Raw genomic sequence first — 20,826 nt, forward strand, 5'->3', positions numbered from 1 at the left:
GGTCCAAACAGCTAGTCCGCAACCATGCGCCTCTGAGCAAGATGGCGGCTTACCCCCTGAACATCCCGCGAAGCGCGTAATCGGCTGCGAGGATGACAGATGGTGCGGGGTAAGTCTGCTTAGTGCAAAGTGGCAAATAGCAGCTAACAAAGATTAAAAGATTTTAAAGATAAAAACAGATCGTAGCTTGAGGCCTAACTTCCCTATAGAATTACTCACACACAAACTAACACATGCAAATAAACTATCAAACATCCATTTACTTGCATATACAGCTATACACCCACCACTATAGTTACTTCTACAGAATCGTACACATACTTACTCTCTTAAACAAACACTTATAGAAACACATACTTATTTATACAGGAACTTTTACAATCTCTCGCTCTCACATATACTCACTTATATACATCACTTTTATACATCAATACTCACATATACTAGTTTAAAACATATGTAGTTACTCATAAAGATACTATTGAGACAGTGATTCACTCACTAACACACACTCATACACACACTCATCCACCCATAAAGTCCTGCACACATGCTGTCTTCAAAACACACACAGTGAGTCACCCATTCATGCATCTATGCGGTAAGTAATACCCCCTACCAAAGCAGACAGACATCCATACTGATACTCTAAAAACCAACTAATAACCCATATTAACATTCATGTAGCTAGTCACCAACCCATGCAGCCACTTATACACAAAGTGAGACACTGATACAGATATTTACATATTTAAACATTACTCGCTAATACATGTATTCGCTAAGATACACTTAATCAATCAGTTATCCAATCAATTTTACACAAACAGAATCATCCATTTAGACACTTATATACCCATTTATTCTTCCATCGACCTTTAGATATACATATATAAAAAATATTTATTTTTCAGAAAGACACACATTCCGTGGACGATGTCATCAGTGATATCATCAGTGATGTCATTTGAGATGTCATCAGTGATGTCATGAGTGATGTCACTGACCATGTCATGAGTGATGTAATATGTGACGTCATCAGCAGTGCATTGCGGGCGCGCGAGTTATAGTTAACTATAACTGGGGAATTTCAATGGTTTTGTATGAGTGAAATGTCCAGCTAACTATAACATGTGTGAAACCTATGGTTTTCAGTGAATTTCTAAGGTTTTTTAAATGCTAATTTTTAACTATAACGTGTGTGAAACCTATGGTTTTTTAATTGAATTTCTAAGGTTTTTAAATGCTAATTTTTAACTATAACGCGGGTGAAACCTATGTTTTTTTTTAGTGAATTTCTAAGGTTTTTTAAATGCTCATTTTTAACTATAACGTGGCTGAAACCTAGGGTTTTTTCAGTTAATATATATATATATACATATATATATATATATATATATATATATATATATATATATACATGGCCAAGTGGTGGGAACACCGGTCCCTCAGTTAATACTTGGAGGTAGACCGCATTCCCAGGGGCCTAAGAATTATGCTTGCTCCAAGCTATGAGTTGCCTGATCCAAATATGCTCAAGGAATGGGCGGAGTGCAATTTGGAATCGTCCAGCCGACTTATAACTATTTTGGTGAAATACGTGGAAAGTGACCGCGCTACACTTGAATTGCAGATTGATGAAGTCAACAAGGAGATTGAAGCACTAAATGTTGGAAACACAGTGGAGTATGCCAAAATGAATGATGAGATGTTGGCCAGCTTGAGTAAGGAGGAAGGCGTTCAAATTTCAAAGAGACAAAATAGATTATCAGGAGGGACGTATTTTTATGTTTGCCAAGAAGTTTGATGCCATTAAAACAGCCACTTCCAAGGCCTCCTCTCTTGCTCTCTCTGTGGGCCACACTGCGTCAACATCCACAAAAGCGCCAACTCTGGGTTCTTCAATGTCAGATCTAAGCTCTATGGTTGACAGTGGATCCGACACAGAGGCAACCAGAGCAAATTCACAGTTGGGGTTTACCCGGTTTTCATTGGCGCAAGAGGTGGACTGCCTGCGCCAAGATCGACGCGATACACTACGTCCCTGGAGACCCTTTCAACAAAGCGCAAAGCCAGGAACATCAAGCGACGCAGACGGAGGCAAGCCCGCACCAGGCGCAATACCGAAAAAGAAAACCTTTCAAAAGAAATGGAACAACAAACGGTAATGTCTCCCACCCAGTCCAGCAATGAAATTTCAGTTATCAATCTCACTAAAGTGACACTCACCAAATCGGATTTGCAAACTCTGGCTTTGGGACTGTCATATAGCCCTGCCAGCAACTTTAATTATGCGAAAACAAGGATAGACCTTTTCAAATTTACACGCAAATTAAAGTTGCATAAATATTTTGCATGTACAAGGCTCACACCACTCAGGAAACTACACCATCTAGAGACAGCACCCTGGATATTAATGTTCATGATCTACGTCTAGTGCACAATTTGGAGTCCCTAAGAGTGGAACAATCAAGCTCACAGGTCCCAGAGGAACCTATTGCTTGTAACACTGCTGGCATTTCAAAATTTAAACCCAAGTCAACTTATACGCCTGTGATGCTTCATGATAACATCGACATCTTTCATGGCCACCAAAGAGATCAAGAATCTGCATGTTAAAACATTGCAAACCAATCATCAATATTACATGCTTAACAATCAATACACGAGTCTGGTCAAAAAAATTCAAGGAGACAGTAACATCATTGTCCGCCAGGCAGATAAGGGTGTCAATGTCGTCCTATGGCCCCGTTCACTGTATCTACAGGAAGATCACTCACAACTAAACAATCAAACGTGCCACCGACATTGTGATGTCACAGCAATGAGGAGGGCACAGACTGAATTCTATTCGCTGCTAATGGGATGGCGGAGTACGGGGCATTTGAGCCTAGATGAGCTCAAGTTTTTGAAAAATGATCACCCGACCACGCCAGTTCTGTACCTCATACCGAAGGTACACAAAGATGCGACTACACCTCCGGGCAGACCCATCATCTCTGCTCGTGGAGGACTATTGGAAAATACCACCATCTATATTGATTCATTTTTACAAAGTTTTGTGAGTGAACTACCTTCCTATATTCAAGACTGGAGATTTCCTGAGAAATATTAACAACATGACTTGGAATGCTGATTGTTGGCTTATAACCTTAGATGTTACTTCACTGTACACCAGTATTCACCATCAGGATGGGGTCAGGGCAATTCAATATTATCTGGAATTTAGACCGGTTGGAATGTCAAATCACAACAGAATGTTAGTAGCCATGATTAACCACTGTTTGAACAATAACTATTTCATGTTCAATAACCAATAATATCAACAGATCAGGGGCGTCGCCATGGGTGCCTGCTTCTCTCCCAGTTATGCCTATCTCCATATGGGCTACTGGGAGAGGCAGGTACTCCATGGTGACTACCACGAGATCTGTAGTAAACACATTATACAGTGGGTTAGATATATCGATGATATATTTTTAATATGGCGTGGTTCCTTGTTACAAGCAACGGCCTTTGTAGACCGCATTAATTCCAATGATTTCAATCTGACATTTACTTCCAACATTAGCCAAACTGTAGCACACTTTTTGGATGTAGAAATCATGATTGTGAATGGCAACATAGAAACCAAGCTTTTCAGAAAACCAACGGCTGGCAACACTGTGTTGCACGCCACTAGCCACCACCCAGCCCATCTAATATGCAGCATTCCCTACAGGGAGATGTTGCGTATTAGGCGTCTATGCAGCACAGAACAGGAATGCCACGCAGCTCAGCAGGCCAGTAAAATAAGGCTTTTAGCTAGAGGCTATAAGGAGACAGACATCAGTAATGCCATAAGAAAAGCGAATGCATTCCCTTGACAGGAGGTTCTAACACACAAAAAAGGCAGGAAAAAGGTCGAAAGTGATTCCAAACAGCCTATCAGGCTAATCTGGACATTTAATCAACAACATGTAGCTCTTAGGAGAATTGTTAATAGACATTAGAGTCTCATTCGCAATAATCCAGTAATCGGAGAGTATATGTCACCTAGACCGTTGATAACCTTCAGGAAAGCACGCTCAATGAGTGATGCTCTGGTGAAGTCCAGCCCGGATGTTATCACCCCTGTCATATGGCTGCATACTAGTAGAGGCTTCTGCAAGTGTGCAAGCTGTAAAGCATGCAAGCATGGAGTCAATAAGACCGAAGTCGCTACCCCCTTTTCTGAGACCCCTCTAAAAATAATGAAGCAGCTCACATGCAAGACCGAGTTTGCAATATATGTGGTGGAGTGTCCATGTGGCCTGCGCTACGTTGGTAGCACCAAGCTGCAGGTCCACAAACGGATACTCCAGCATATTAGAGCCATCAACACCAGCGACGCTGTATATCCACTCGCGCGGCATTTTAAAGAGCATCACGATAATAAAATGGAATTATTGCAATATTACGTGATTGATAGATATATCCTTGAACGGGATAGCAAGACTCCAGCTGGGCTTAATGCTTCAGAAGATTTTTACACATGTTTGTAAGCTGTTGGAAGTGTCTTTTTGCTTTAGCTTGACTTGACTATATGTAAGTAACACGTCTGAGCCTTCTTGAAAGGCAGTCAAGTCAGGTGGTACTAACTTGTACATCTAAGGCTGGTTTCTGATGAATCATTCAAGGTGCTAACCACTGCTTGTTACTCTGCCGCAGTTACTTGTTTAATAGAACATGAAAAAAGAAAAAAATTGTTTTTTTTGTTTTTATTTTCACAGTCACATATTTCACTAGCTGCACTAACATGGTTCACATATAGGTCTTTAACAACTGATGTGTCCACTCGAACAATACACCCACTTGGGCAGTATTTGGCTAACCTTAGTTTAGCCAATACAGGCTGATTACACATAATAGTAGACCGCAAGGGCTTATGACAGGGGATAGTGTCTGAAAACGTATTTTACGTTGATGCTGTCTCTTTGCATTATGCAGCAAGTTATGCCCGTCATATACATGATTGAAGGATTTAGCATATTATGATATGTACTTGCACATTTGCACATGACCTGAATCACCTATATTTATGATATGTTCATGCTTTTAATATATTTTTTGAGAGTGTTTTGTATCAATAATAATGAAATGATTTTTATTAATGGTCATTGTACATTGTGAAATGTATTTTACGCAAAAACCTTTTTAATCCCAATTGCGATCTTTATATGTGTACATAGTCTGTTGTCAGTGGTATTTGACCTCAATTTTATCAACCAATTGTAAACCATGTCAAATCCGTATTTGCACTTTAAATAGTAACCCCTCCCAGGCTGGCGTCATGTGACCAAGGCCTCTGGGCAGGCCGTAACGTTATTCTGGCAGGGCGAGCTTCACAAACAATAAATTACTAATTGCTCACTTGCAAATTTGGGTCGGCTCCTCTTTCCTACATCGTCGATAGGCTCCGAGCAACTGGGAGTTTGGTGTTGTGGACGGAGTGTGTTGCATATATATATATACACTATACTAGTAAGCTCCAAAACCTTGTATATATTCCCGTAGCACCCATTGTGAAGTTGTTGTGAACAAGGCGGGTTCCCCGCCAAAACGCGTAGAGCCATTTTCGTTGAGAGAATAAAATAACTCCTCTTTGTTAAGAATCCCACGGTGTCAGCGCCTTTTTTCGTACCAAGAGACGAAGGGTTGGATGACATATATATATATATATATATATATATATATATATATATATATATATACAGGCTCGTGTGTTAGAAAAACACTCACCACACTCGCGGGGCTTCTGGTAAGGGCTTTATTCCCAACAAATAGCTCGATAGCATAAGAGCAAAGGAGCAAGGTTCGTGATGCAGTTCTGGTTCGTTGGTTGTCCTGACGCGTTTCGAAGGCGGCTGCCTTCTTCTTCAGAGGGTAACGAACTGATTCTCAGAGTGGTAGCAGGAAGGACCTTTCTTTATCTTTATGACACGCCCCTGGATGGGTGCCGTGCCTGCTGGTACTTGTATTCCTGCTGTTTCTTTAACGCTGGATGCGTCCGAGTCCTGTGTTCTCATATGTGGTGAAACAGCCCCGGCCAGGAGACCCCTCGCCTGCCAGGCGGCATCACGGTGTTGGAGCAAGGGGTACGTGTATGAGCATATCCCAACAAGCTGTATGCTTGCCATTTCAGGGCTCCTTCCATCTCGTCGTGTGGCGGTGCTCAGCGCAATGCAGGTTCACTGCGACGCTCAATCCCCATCAAGGCGCTGTGCACTCTTCAATGGCGGGTGCGACGATGAAAGGTGATGGGACCTTTCAAATATGCAGGCTCGTGTGTTAGAAAAACACTCACCACACTCGCGGGGCTTCTGGTAAGGGCTTTATTCCCAACAAATAGCTCGATAGCATAAGAGCAAAGGAGCAAGGTTCGTGATGCAGTTCTGGTTCGTTGCTTGTCCTGACGCGTTTCGAAGGCGGCTGCCTTCTTCTTCAGAGGGTAACGAACTGATTCTAAGAGTGGTAGCAGGAAGGACCTTTCTTTATCTTTATGACACGCCCCTGGATGGGCGCCGTGCCTGCTGGTACTTGTATTCCTGCTGTTTCTTTAACGCTGGATGCGTCCGAGTCCTGTGTTCTCATATGTGGTGAAACAGCCCCGGCCAGGAGACCCCTCGCCTGCCAGGCGGCGTCACGGTGTTGGAGCAAGGGGTACGTGTATGAGCATATCCCAACAAGCTGTATGCTTGCCATTTCAGGACTCCTTCCATCTCGTCGTGTGGCGGTGCTCAGCGCAATGCAGGTTCACTGCGACGCTCAATCCCCATCAAGGCGCTGTGCACTCTTCAATGGCGGGTGCGACGATGAAAGGTGATGGGACATATATATGTATATATATGTATTACCTACTGGCGGTAGCCAGTAGGTAGTTATAATTAGGACCTAGTTTCCATAGGAAATCCACAACATTCTTTTTGGAATAACTTTGGTGCCGGTGGACAAATCTTCGCGAATTTCTCCCAGACAATGGCCTGTTCCGTTCCGCTCCTTCCCTGAAAGTTTGGGGTTGATTCGTCAAGTGGGGGCTGAGAAAAAAGGGGGGTCCCACAACGTGTTTTCCCCATGCAATTTTACATAGGGACCTTTAGTCAGGGCTACAGCCCAAACGGCTGAACGGAATTGCACCAAATTTGGCAGAGAGGTAGAGTTAGGTTCGTAGATTGTGATTTTTGTTAAATGGTGTAAATTCGTTCAGTAGTTTCTGAGAAACTTAAAAGTAAAGTCATAGCGTTATCTAGAGACAGAGTACGGCACGCGTACGGAAATCCGTACAATTACGAGCACGAGCTGCATGCTGATTGGTTGTCAACTGTCTGTCAACACTCCAAACCAGGAAGCGTTGGCAGCCATCTTGTTTCTCGCTAGAACCGAGTCACAAGAAAACAGTAAAACATAGTTGAGAAATAAGGAAAGGGGGCAGGGTAGAAACATCCTGACCCTCTAGGCTTGGTCAGGGGGTCGTACATGGATTTTTGGGAATTTTAATAAAAAATCGCGGCGTACGCGTATGGTACTCGTACGCGGTGGAAAAAGGAAAAAATAACTAGAAGTCCGTTTTATTCATTAGGTCATTTTAGACCCTCTAGGCTTGGTCAGGGAGTCGTACATGGGTTTTTAGGCTCCATTTTTATTTTTTTTAAAATAACAAATCGCGGTGTACGCGTATGGTACTCGTACGTGGTGGAAAAGGGAAAAAAAAACTAGAAGTCCGTTTTATTCATTAGGTCTCGGGGGGCAAATTCCGGGGGCAATTTTTAGAGCCACATTTCTATGATAGCATGTAAAACTTTCCTTTTTTTTCTGCACCAGTTGTACTCTCTACGCATGCGCAGCCTTGTTTCCAAGCGCATGTTTTTTTTTATTTTAAATTTGCTGCTTTCTTGTCCTGGGTCGTGTGTGTCATCCGCTGCTATACTTTTGTAATATATTAATAAACATATTGTATCTATATTTATTTGAAATGTAGTGTTGAGGCGCCAAAACGTTGATTACATACTCCGTCCACCGTCATTTTAGTAGTTTTCCTCCACATATTTTGTCTGTGATCGATGAGATTTCGTGCCACAGACACCACGGTGTTTGTCCTTGGCCTCCGATCTTATCAGACTTGTTCACATGTATAACTCGAAACTAATTTGAAGGACGTAAGCCACAGCCATTACAACACATTTTCATCAACACAAAGACATTATTAAGATTATGCGTTTATCATGCGTGGTAAATGCATACTATTTGTAAAAGAATGTGTGGTAAAGCGATATGCGTGCTAATAGTTTCGCGGTGACGATCACGCGTGCTTATGAACCGAGTATGGGCGTGGTGGACTCCAGGGCACAGGCGGAGGGCCACACAGCCCCTCTCATACAACATAGAAGTAATATAGGGTTCTTGAAACTTAAAAAAAAATGATTTCATATTTATCCTAGATAATGTCTTCTGTTAGTATGTTCATTAAATACATGAATATATGTTTTTAAACATTTAAAACATTCGCATCTTTTGAGTACGGGGCGCCGAACATGACATCACACAGAAGCTTTGGTGCGATGCGTAATGTGAAAGCGCATTCATAGCGTATGCTGGGAATGATTAGCAGTACAAACTATGGTGCGATCACTGTCTTACTGTCAAATCAGAGCACAGTGCGTGCTATGAGAATGGTTAGAAGGGGTTACTCATTGGAGATCCGATTCAGCTGTGTGGCTATAGGTATATATGGATATTTAGCCAGCGCGTATCTCCATGAAGCTTGGTTATTACCATTTACATATAGGTGCCTGAGGGACGGAAAAGAAGTCCATCTGAATGGCGAGGATTGCACAATAGCACCAGATCACTCCTTAATTTGTAGACACATATATTTGCATGGCTCTTGTAATGAAGATGCGCCTAATTTGGCCTGCGTTTTGAAAGGCACTCCGATACCTGCTATCATACCAACGTTCAGTTTACTGGAAACGGGAGTTATTTACTTTGAAATAATGCAGATTGTTGTGCGATGTTAGCAGGCATTGCTTACATGATTACGGTGACTGAGCGTGTGGTTTGCTATAAAAAAAGTTGTGTTTACTCCTCTGCATGGGAAGCTGGATGTTTCCATCTGGCCGTCGATTCCGACCTTGAAAGCAGAGTCAACCAAATGAGTCGTATAAGAGCGCTATTGTCTCAAAGAGAGGTCGCTCTTACATCTGCTAGAGAAACATTTGTCCTTCATGTAGCAAACACCCGCACAGAAGTGCATGCTTTATTAAATACAGACGTGCTCTTGAATTTTGGGGAGTTAATTTAGAGTATCTTTAATGCGTCCTTGACTACCGGGTTACCTTACTTTTTTAAAGTTAGAAGCAGTGGCCTTGTGACTTATTTTCAAACTCTATTGGGTGTCTTCTCTGCATTTTTTCATTCAATGTTTTTCAGCATCTTTGGTGGATTCCCCTTAATACTCGCATTAGTTGCCAGTGTGCTTCTACTAATTTGTTTACTTAAATATTGATGCACATCCTGCAGCACACGAGAATATGTCCCAGCTGTTGCTGGTCCGCAACCGAATGCTTAGTTATTATGGAGCGCTGCTCTGGCTACGTTGAGTGCAGCTTATGGATTATCGTTTTGATTCTCCTTTTTCACATGTGTTCAACCTGTCTTCCATTGCCTGAGCTTCGATTTCGACTGGGCCCTGGATTTGTGTCTCTGCTGTTCGGTGTCTCCCAACGCGGATTATGACCAGCTGATATGCCCCTTAGTGGTTCATGACTTGCTCTGTTCTGGCGGCGGGATTATGGCCTTAGCAGTGATACATGGAATAATGGGACATTGGAATGTTTTTGCAGCTGCGCTTGAGTTCTTGGCACGCAGTTACATTGAAGATGTCCCGAGTTTTCCTCCGATGGTGATAGAGGCTCCGGTCGTTGAGGAACATGTATGTTCATTCTCACTATTGAATTGGATGGCTGAAATGTTTTCAGATGAGAACAAGGACTTCCTCTTGGAGGCTGTTGCTACATACTGTGCTTATACGGTGTTGGATTAAAACTCTTTGATTTGTGTACGTATTCTTTAATATTTAGCTACTGTATTCTCTCAAACAACAAATATTTTTTAGCAAATTTGAACTTGACTCTGCTTTTTAGGCTTGGATGCTGTGTTCCTAATTCGCCCACGTTTATATCACATGCTTTGATCGAGGGAGGGTGTCGTGGGCTTTGCCTTGCTCTCACACCGTGTTAAGTTAGCATGGGTTTATCAGAAGTTTAAACGCCAATTTTGCTTTCCTGCTCTGCTTTGCACATGACGCGCACTTGTGAAATTGTTTAGAGAAGGCTGAGTATTTTGCTTTACATGAGAATAATTTGGTATGCTACATTTGGAGACTGCCGCGCTAGTTTAGTGTGTATAGTGAGAGCATGGAACACCAAGGTTATCTTGAATACCGTGTCTGTTATTCAGAATGATCCTCGCACGTTCGAGCCATAACACATATTTATTTATTTATTTATTTATTTATGCAACTTGTATAGCCCAAACAATTGCCCATGGGTGTCTCGGCGCTGTGGATGAAGCAGAATGAGGGGAGAGGAGAAGGGAGTTATTGGCTGAAGAGCCATATCTTTATTTTTCTTCTGAAAATGGTCAGAGTGGGGGCAGACCTAATGTCGGGTTCGAGGGAGTTCCAAAGTTTGGCCGTTGATAGATGGAAACTGCGGTCGCCCCAGGCGACAGTTTTAGTACGTGGGAATGTCATGATAGACGTATTCATTGAGCGAAGTGGTCGTTTGGGGACATAGAATACGAAAGGGTTGAGAAGGAATCGCGGGCCGTGTTTGTGAGAGGCTTTGTAAGCGATACAAAGAGCTTTAAACTTTATTCTGTTTTTGACTGCTAGCCAGTGATAATTTTTGATGGTATGGGCGATAGGTTGGAATTTAGGGGTACCTGAAAGCAGTCTGGCTGCGGCGTTTTGTATGGACTGCAACCTTTTAATGACCTTGCTTTGGGCATTAACCAGGAGTCCGTTGCAATAGTCCACTGAGGACATGACAAATGAGGTGACCAAAGTTTTGCCAGAGTTGGGGGTAAGAAAAGGGAGGATCTTTTTTATGGCTTAGAGTTTGAAGAAAGATGATGAAACAAAGGAGTTGACATGAGCAGAATAAGTAAGTTTATCATCTATGAGTATTCCTAGGTTTTTGACCTTGGTAGCTGTGAGGGGGGGAGGGCCTAGGTAAGTGGGCCACCATGCATCTGGGCAGGTGGGGCTAAGCTTACCGAATGTCATGTCCTCGGTTTTATTGGAGTTCACTGCATATTGCATATTGCATATGCATATGCAGCTGTGGCCACCCCTGATACTGGTGCATTTCATAGTGCATTGTGGAGGCAAAGTTACACACAGTTGGAGAACATTCGTATCTTGACTCAATGTGATCCACGACTGTTGAGTACCAGAGGTATGGGTCTGCCCATGTAATCCTATGAGACGTTCTGTAGTTATAAACTAACGTGCTAGGTAGGGAGGCTGAAATGTAGGTATATTTTAAATTTGTTTACCTTTAGCACTATAGGATGCTTTTTCCCTTTGTATTTTATAGAATAATAGGAAGGGGACATGACCATGCGCATGGACAACAGAAAACAGAGGGGAAGAGGCAATGGTAGCTAGCTGACCATAATAGACAGACAGGATAGAAAGCTGCAGCATAACGGACCATAAAGGGCAGGAGGGACCAATCAGGGGCATTATAATGGATTAGACAAGCCAAGAGGGAGGGAATAGAGGTCTGCAAATGGAAACAGAGGGCTGGGGGCAAGGGGGCAGGGCAGGTGCAGCAAGATGACCATGGAGGTCAGGTAGGATCGGCACTAGAAGCAAGATACACCATGGAGAGCAACAGTGAGACTATAATGGCATACACACAGAGCATGGAGGGAAGGTGGGAGGGGGTCAGGTCCAGCTTGCTGACCACACAAGGAAGGTGGAAGAGGCCATGGCAGCACAGAAGACCATGCATTGCAAGTGGGAGGGTTCGTGGCAGCACAATGGCTATGATGGGCAAGAAGAAGGATGCAGGGGCATGCACAAAGGTCCATGGAGGATAGCAGTGAGGGTCAGGACCTGGGCACAGACAAGAGAGTTCAGGGAAGGGGCCTCACAACAGACCACACGGGGCAGGCAGGAGGAGCAGTTGCAGCACATCAGACCAGGGTGGGCAGAAGGGTGTTAACCTGGGCTTCAATGGGAATTCACAAGGGCATATTATCAAGCCCATTATCGCCCCTTTAGCGGCAGTTTCCTGCCGATAAAAGCGAAGATAATGTATCGCCCTTTTTTGATAATATGGCCCCAAGTTCCGCATACGTGAGAAAAAGGATCAGAGAGTTGTAAAGGTAAATCTGCTGGAAAACACCAGGGGCAAAAATAAATCTGAACAACAAGGGCGGGATCAGCAGACAAAATGGCAAAGATCTGGAGTGGAGGAAAGCCAAAGCTAAACAGACTCCAAACAGCAAGTGTAAATAGGAAAGGAGGTCAAGGGAACCGAGGAACCCTAAAGGAGAAAAGAACAAAGGTGAGGGACACATCTATAAATTAGTGACGAGCCAATAGAATGTGAAGTTGCCTGGCAGTTTCTTAGTGCTTTCCTGAAGGTTAAATACTATGGCTGCCTGATGTGAGTCACGAGTCTCACCTTTGACCCTGGCCATGTAGCTATTTGTGATGCCCCACCCACCATAGACCGTTGTACCACAATCTTAAAGGGAAACATCTCATCTCTGTTCTCGTAATATTCCTAGAACTTTAGAAACCCTGTTGATTCCAAGCAAATCTGCTACATTATTACATTTGGGATGAAGAGTAAGAACAGTTCCAGAGGAAGGTTAGAAAGAGGACTTTCGCAACCTGATAGTGAGCAATTTGATCACACAGTACACTTATATAGTTTAAATGCTTGCATACTTGGCGAAGGGCGGAGCTGCTGATTGCCGATTGCCGAATTGCGGATTTTCCTAAGCTGAAGCTGCTGCCACTGCCGAGCGGCCGCCTGCTGCCTGCTACGGTTGCGGGCATTTGGATTTTGTTTTTGCTGGTTTTGCTGGATTTGATCCCCCGGGCCCCCCCCCGCTCTTCATTGCTGCTGAAGCCGCTGTTTACCTCCCGATGGCTGACGCTTTTCGGTCCCGCTATCTGGCCCTACTGCCAGGTACGCCACGCCACGCCACGCCACGCCACGACGCCTTACTATTCTACTCTGGTGCCGGTGTTTTGGCGTTTCTGGCATCCGGTGCATGTGGTTTTTGCGGGCCTGAGACGGACTGGCTGGGCGCAGGACGGCGGGTGTGTGTGCCTGAGCCTGTGCTGTGTGGTCAGCAGATTGGTCTTCCAACGTGCAGTGCAGCAAAGGTGAAGGTGAAGGCGGAGGTGAGCCCACGACCCAGCTGTAAATAGTAAGTCAGCAAAGGTCGGTGGAAAATGGTGTGTTTTTCGGATTATTGACTAAACCACGGTATGGACCAGTAATAAGCAAAAATAAACTAAAAATAAACCAAATTGAAACCTAAAGTGAAATAAACGGATATAAACTAAAACAGACTTCGATGCAGCTACTCAGATATTTCCAGTATAAGCAAAGCAATTAAAGGCAAACAAAGGCAAGCAAAGTACATATAAGCCCATATACATCACAAATGGGGCACATTATTGGCTGCTCGTGAAGAAATGTGGAAAATTATTATTTATCATACAGTTATGTCCCATCATACACCCTCTTCCGTCACGTCCCCGAGCCCATCATGCCAAAACACGAGCACACGATAACACGAGCACCCGTGAAAAACGAGCACGAACCGATCACGCGCTGATCATGCGCCTCATGTAGTTACACACGTGCTCTCCTTCCCCAAAAAAAAGTCAAACGCTCATCCTTATGGTCAAAGCGACTCCGAGAACCAACTGCCTCACTCAAACCGTGCATTACTGTGGTTAAGCCGATGCCGAGAACAAGACCCCCCCCATCTGTAACCATTTCCCTACAATCGGGCCAATTCCGAGAAATAGGCCCCATTCTGTGACGGAGCTCTCCCTTAACTCGAGTTACTGAATAAAGACCCTGAATTCGAACCACCACGGACTCTGCTCTTCATACTTGAACTTATTGATATTGCCTAGAAATTCTGATCAAGGTAAATTACTAAAATATTTACCACAGCAAATTGGCGCCCGAACAGGAACTTCCCTTTCTCCCCACACGCCGGTGATGCGGACCTAGACGGGTGTCTTCAAGACATCGACGGACTTCTACGTGCACACTGCAGGGTGTTCCTGCGTGAACTCCTTTGTGTCAAAGAGGGGCCGAGCCACGGCCTAGCCATCCATACGAGGCGGTGAGGACGACAGCGGAAGTCTCGACCCAGAGCCCGAAACCTGTGAAGATTGCCGAGTCCGAGGTCGTCTGAAACCCGACCAGTCCCTGTCCACGAGCACTGCGTAATCAAGTGTCCAGATCTTCAAGGTCTTCAAGTTCTCTGCACCTCGGTGAGTACTGCTGGGGGTGTATAAAGACGGGTTCTGAATTTTCAGAGCACGGTAAAGACGGGTTCTGAATTATTCAGAGCACGGTAAAGACGGGTTCTAGGTTTCTAGAAAACGGTATGTTTGTATTCTGATACTCAGAATATATCGAGTTTTTTCAAGTGTAAAGTTTTTTATTTGTATCTGATACAATGCCTTTGTTCTCTAAGCTGTGTAAACTGGGTACCCGGAAGGGGTTACTGGAACAGTCTGTACCAGTCCCCCCGAAGGATACTCCTGGTTATTTTATGTACACAAAGTATGGGATTGGTGCCGTCTTGTATTTGGATCTTTGTGAAGGTTATACTAAAGATTTAGACATCACGATCAGATGGCCAAAGAGTGGCACATGGGATTTGAATTGTATCATGGCGGTTGAGAAAAGATGTTGGGAAAAGAAAGCGAGACCCTCGATGTTAGAGAGTGTTGATATATGGCGAAAGGAAGCACATCGAAGGGAGCAGAAAGAGCAAGGGAAAGTTGAGAAAGCAAAGAGAATGTCGGAAGAAAGTAAGATGAAAAAGTTACAGGATCAGGATGATGATATTTGTTCTGAACAAAAGAAAAGGGAGGTCTCAGCCTCAGTAACGGGTATATATCCTGTCCTCTCACCAAAAACAGGGTCCGAGATTAACTCAGATTCTAGTACCCCTATGGCACCTCCACACCCTAAGGTTCCTTCTGTACCCGATGATTTTATTACTACTTACTTGATGGAGCCTCCTCCTGCTTATACGAATCAGGTAACAGCCAGACGAGTAGTTACTCAGACGGAACCCATCCCTGACACTTCGGGTGGTGTTCTACCTCTGTTAGAATGTGATTATGATCCAACCCCAGGGGAAGGTTCACAAGCAGATATTTCCCTTCGCTTACGAGAAGCTCTAGAAGGTATACGAGAGGTACAGAATGTCACAAATTGCCTAAACAAAATTTATGAAGCGCTTCGAACAGGTGAAAATTTAGAAACTCTACAGGAGGCTATAAAAAATAGACCCATAGCACATAGAAAATGGCTCTCATGATTCATGATCACTTGTTTTATTAGAATGATAGCTAGTGCAGGAAAAAGAGTTCCTGGTGATTTACTACAACTAGACCAAGCAGTAGTCGCAGGAAATTACAATAAAATAAAAGAAATAGATCTTTTTATTCCGCTCTTCATAAGCAAGGTTTCCGATTCCCATCGAAAAGATGCCCTTACCCAGGGAACTGAGAATGAGAGTACGAGCGAGGATAGAGACGAAGGAACTGCTTTTCAGGGTGCAGTACGTTCCCGTATCCCTCGTTCTCAGAATAACGGACAATTCAAACTTAGAACTAAGAAATTGTCAGCCCCCACAGATAGGTTGTTCCAACGAACGCAAGAAGCTCTAGATGATTGCATGGACGACGAGCCTCCACTCACCACACAAGAAAAAGAACTCGCTAGATCAAGCACCCATTGGGTATCTCAATACTCCATATATGGCTCTGATATAGTTGCTCAAATGTTTTTATCGATCCCTCTAGCCTCTCAAAGACTAGCTAGCATCTATATGGTTCAGCACCTCATTACAATGTACGAAGATACTGGTTGCCCACCAAAAAGATTACATCCTCTCTTACGAGACTGTTTAGAAGGGAGGTGGGTGGCTAGGGGACAAGAATTCCTTAATATCTTCCTTGAACTACGACAGCGATATATCCAATGTTTTACAGGCAGTACAAATCCCCATCCCTATGACCAAGGACAGTTCCCCCTCCGAGAAGTACACCCCGTTGCAGATTCCGATGGAAAGTTGCAACAAACATTTGTGTACACTCCTTTGACAAAACTGGAAATACTCGAGATGAAGAAAATGGTCCCTTCCCACGATAAAGACCCTTCGGGTTTCCATAGGGAACTCTAGGACATTCTTCAAATGGGTTCCTTTACTTATAAATACCTCAATATTCTCCTTAAAGTCCTGTTACCTCAAGGAACGTACGACAAGCTAAAAGGAAAAGATTGGGAGATTAAAGGGAAAAAGGTAACATGGGCAGACTTAGAAAAAGAAGATGCCACTCGTAATCCCGGACAAGGTTTGGAACCTCTAGTTCAGGAACTCCCTCGCTGTCTCCCTAAAATACTGTCCCAGTTGCTGACCACTAAGAAAGAAGATTGGGATGCTATCTCTGCATGTAAACAGAAACCAGATGAGGAGATAGGGGACTATTATTCCAGGTTAGAGAAATGCTTCCTCATCAACAGCGGCCTCTCCTCGGTGGAGATGCCTATAGTCGATTATTTGTTTCCAAACTCGTAGAAAATGTAATGTGAATGTAATGTAAATGTAAATGTGCTGGATTTGTAAAAATGCCTTGCCCACGATCAAAAATAGAGTACTGAAGGTAGAAAGTACTTGGCAAGCAAGCTCCCCCTCACAAGCACTTCAGATGCTCCAATATCACCAAAATAGAATTAGGGACGAACAAGAACAAGAAAAGAAGAGAACAAAAGATACTAAAATGAAGGTATTAGTAGCACAAACTAATACGATCCAACAGACCCCTAAACAACCCCAAGTATCACAAGAAAAAGTTACTTGTAATTACTGTAAAAAGCCAGGACATTTCGTGCGTGACTGTCCAGTATTACAACATAATATTGCCACTGGGAAGACACAACCTCGTAACTATCCCCCTCGTCCTTCTGCTCCTCCAACTGATGCTAAACCTACCACCCAACTCTCTCAGTACCCAGTGTCATCCTATCCTGAATTCCCCACGATCTCATGAAACAGCTGGGAGGAATACGATAATCGTTCACTAATACCGGTCCCGGTTGACCAAGAGGGTCCCTATGTACATGCTAAACTCCTAGGTAAGGAAGCAAAATTTCTGATCGACACCGGGGCTAGTAGGACGACAGTGCAGCACAACGAAGTTCCCAAGGTACCCCTCTCTGGCTCAAATAGTATTTCCTTGGGTTTTTCTGGTACACCTGTCATCAACAAAGTTTCTGAACCAATTTCACTTAAAGTTGGTCCTCTTACAACTTCCACCGATTTAGTGCTTACAAAGTCCTGTCCCGAAAATCTCCTTGGCATCCAGACACTAAAAGAACTAGGTGCTATAATATGTTGTTCCCCAGAAGGAGTCCGACTATTCCTCCGAGATTTTAAAGGTCATTTCACCACACGAGAACTAGATGTCAGACTAAGAGATATTCCTGTTACACTATGGGCTACTGATCCAACAGATGTAGGATTCATGGATATTACACCACACTTAGTGACACTGAAAGAAGGCGTTGTCCTACCTCGTATCCGTCAATACAAATTACCTCCAGATGCAGAACAAGCCCTTATTCAGATTATCGATGATTTGATAACAAAAGGAGTAGTCAGAGAAGTACCTTCCAACACATGTAACTCGCCAGTCCTGCCTGTCAGAAAGAAAACTGATGATGGTGCGCCACCAGTCTACAGACTCGTGGTTGACTTACGTGAACTCAATAAATGTGTAGTACCACAATACCCTGTGGTCTCAGATATCAGTACTCTGTTAACAGCCATAGATCCTGAGGCTACACATTTTACTGTAATCAACCTGAAGAATGCTTTCTTCAGTGTACCCATCCACCAAGATAGTCAGTACCTATTCGGATTCTCCCTACAAGGTCGTAGTTTCTGTTTCACAAGAGCTCCCAAAGGATATACAGAAAGTCCCAGTATCTACAGTCAGGCACTTAAAAGACAGCTAGATGACATTGTTCTGCCCGCCAACACGACATTGTTACAATATGTCGATGACTTGCTGATCACCGCACGCTCCAAACCAGAATGTGAACAAGCTTCACGAATTGTCCTAATGTTCCTTGCACAACATGGCCACAAGGTGTCACCCTCGAAATTACAATTGTGTTTACAGCAGGTGGCCTACCTAGGACACCTGCTGTCAAAGGAGGGTAGGGCACTCACACCTGAAAGAATTCAACTCATTTTTAACATTCCTGTCCCCAAGACACAGAAAGAAGTCTGTGCTTTTATTGGTCTCACGTCTTACTGTAGACAGTGGATTCCCCAGTTTGCATACCTGGCCAAACCCCTGATACAGCTAACAAGCACAACCTCTTCCCCATTGCCATGGACACCTGAGCACACTTTTGCTTTTGACACCCTCAAACAGGCATTATGCTCTGCACCTGTCCTAGCCACACCTGATTATGCCAAACCTTTTGTCCTCTTTGTCACAGAACGGGAAGGTACAGCCTTGTCAGTACTCACACAAACACAAGCTAACAAACACCGTCCCTGTGCTTATTTTTCTAGCACACTTGACCCTGTTGCACAAGGTTTGCCGGCCTGCCTGAAATCTGTTGCAGCTACAGCTCTAGCAATACGACAAAGTGATTCCATAGTACTAGGACACTCCCTTGAAGTACAAGTTCCACATGCAGTAGAATTGCTTTTGAATAGGACACAGACACAACACTTAACCATAGCTCGCCTCACAGGTTATGAAGTCACTCTGTTCCAACCCCATATTATCATCAAAAGGTGCAATATCCTCAACCCAGCTACGCTACTGCCTACGGTTCCAGTTGACAACCAGGTTCATGACTACTTAGAGGTGGTCGAACTAGTTACAAAACCCCGGTCTGATCTTACAGATGGCCCTCTAAGTACACCAGAACACACACTGTTTGTAGACGGTTCCTGTATGCGCCTCCAATCAGGCGAACTCTCAGCAGCCTATGCTGTCACTACAGAAAACACCGTCCTTCTAGCAGCCAGAATACCCGTACATTCTGCACAAGCAGCAGAACTAATAGCTCTCACCCAAGCATGTGAATGGTCCAAAGGAAAACGAGTCAACATCTACACCGACTCACAATATGCATTCGGGGTAGTTCATAATGTCGGCATCCTTTGGAAAGAGAGAGGTTTCCTGACCTCTCATGGAACCAAGATCCAACATGGAGACCTTATCCTCCAGCTACTAGAGTCAATACACAAACCCACAGAAATAGCCATACTAAAATGTAAAGCACACACCAAAGTTGTAGACTCTATCACCAGAGGTAATGCTCTGGCTGACGCCACAGCTAAACATGCTGCTCAGACAGAATAACTAAACACCGAAACCACCATTAGTACTATCTGTCCAGTTATCGATCTGACCAAGGATGTAGTAGACATCCAAAATCAAGCCACAGAAACCAAAAAGAGAAAATGGGAAGAGGAGGGAGGTTCACACACAGATCAAGGTTGGGTAACACAGGACAAGTCCAAATGGTTTCTCCCTGACCTAATGGTTCCCATAATGATAGAAACTGCTCATGGTCCCGCACATCTAGGAGAGAAAGGAATGTTAGACAGTCTGAATCTGATATGGCACAACAAGCATCTGCGTGCAGCAGCCAAACAAAAAGTACGAACCTGTATGATTTGCTGTCAGTTCAATCCAGGGAAAAGTGTATCCGTTGAACAAGGAGGGTTCCATCCTCCAGATCACCCCTTTGAAGTCCTACAAATGGACTACATACAGATGGAGAGATGTCGGCGATATAAGTATGTCCTCGTAGTAGTCTGTACCTTAACTCGATGGACTGAAGCATACCCCGTCCCAGACTATGGTGCCCAGATGACTGCCAAGCAATTGGTGAGGGAATTCTTCCCTCGCTACGGGTTGCCAAGAGTCATTTACTCTGACAACGGACAACCATTCTCCTCTAAATTGATGGAAGCTGTCTCCTTACTGCTAGGATACACCTGGAAGTTTCACTGTGTTAGGCATCCACAAGCAGCAGGCCTAGTTGAACGACATAACCAGACATTAAAAACAAAATTAGCAAAAATATGCGCTGACAAACAAATAGATTGGGTTACAGCTCTTCCGGTTGCCCTCTTCTATATGAGAATGGTGGCACATTCCCGGACGGGTCTGTCCCCCTATGAAATTACATTTGGGAGGCCTCCGAATATCTGGGGTGTCCCATCTCCTAAAAAGCTAATTGACATTGATGCAAATGTACTGACAGAATACTTGGCTTCTTTGATGTCTGCACTACGTTCTTGCAGTTCACAGGTGGCTGCAGCCTTTCCAGACAAGACCGCGCCCGATGAGCACCCCCTTCAGCCTGGTCAAGGGGTGCTCGTCAGAAATTTTGATCGAACCAGCCCTCTGGAGAAAAGGTGGACGTCCCCCAAACTGGTGCTGCTGACGACGAGGACCACCATCAAGGTCGAGGGACGGAAAGGGTG

This window comes from Lissotriton helveticus, chromosome 6, assembly GCF_964261635.1.
Source record: "Lissotriton helveticus chromosome 6, aLisHel1.1, whole genome shotgun sequence".
NCBI lineage: Eukaryota > Metazoa > Chordata > Amphibia > Caudata > Salamandridae > Lissotriton > Lissotriton helveticus.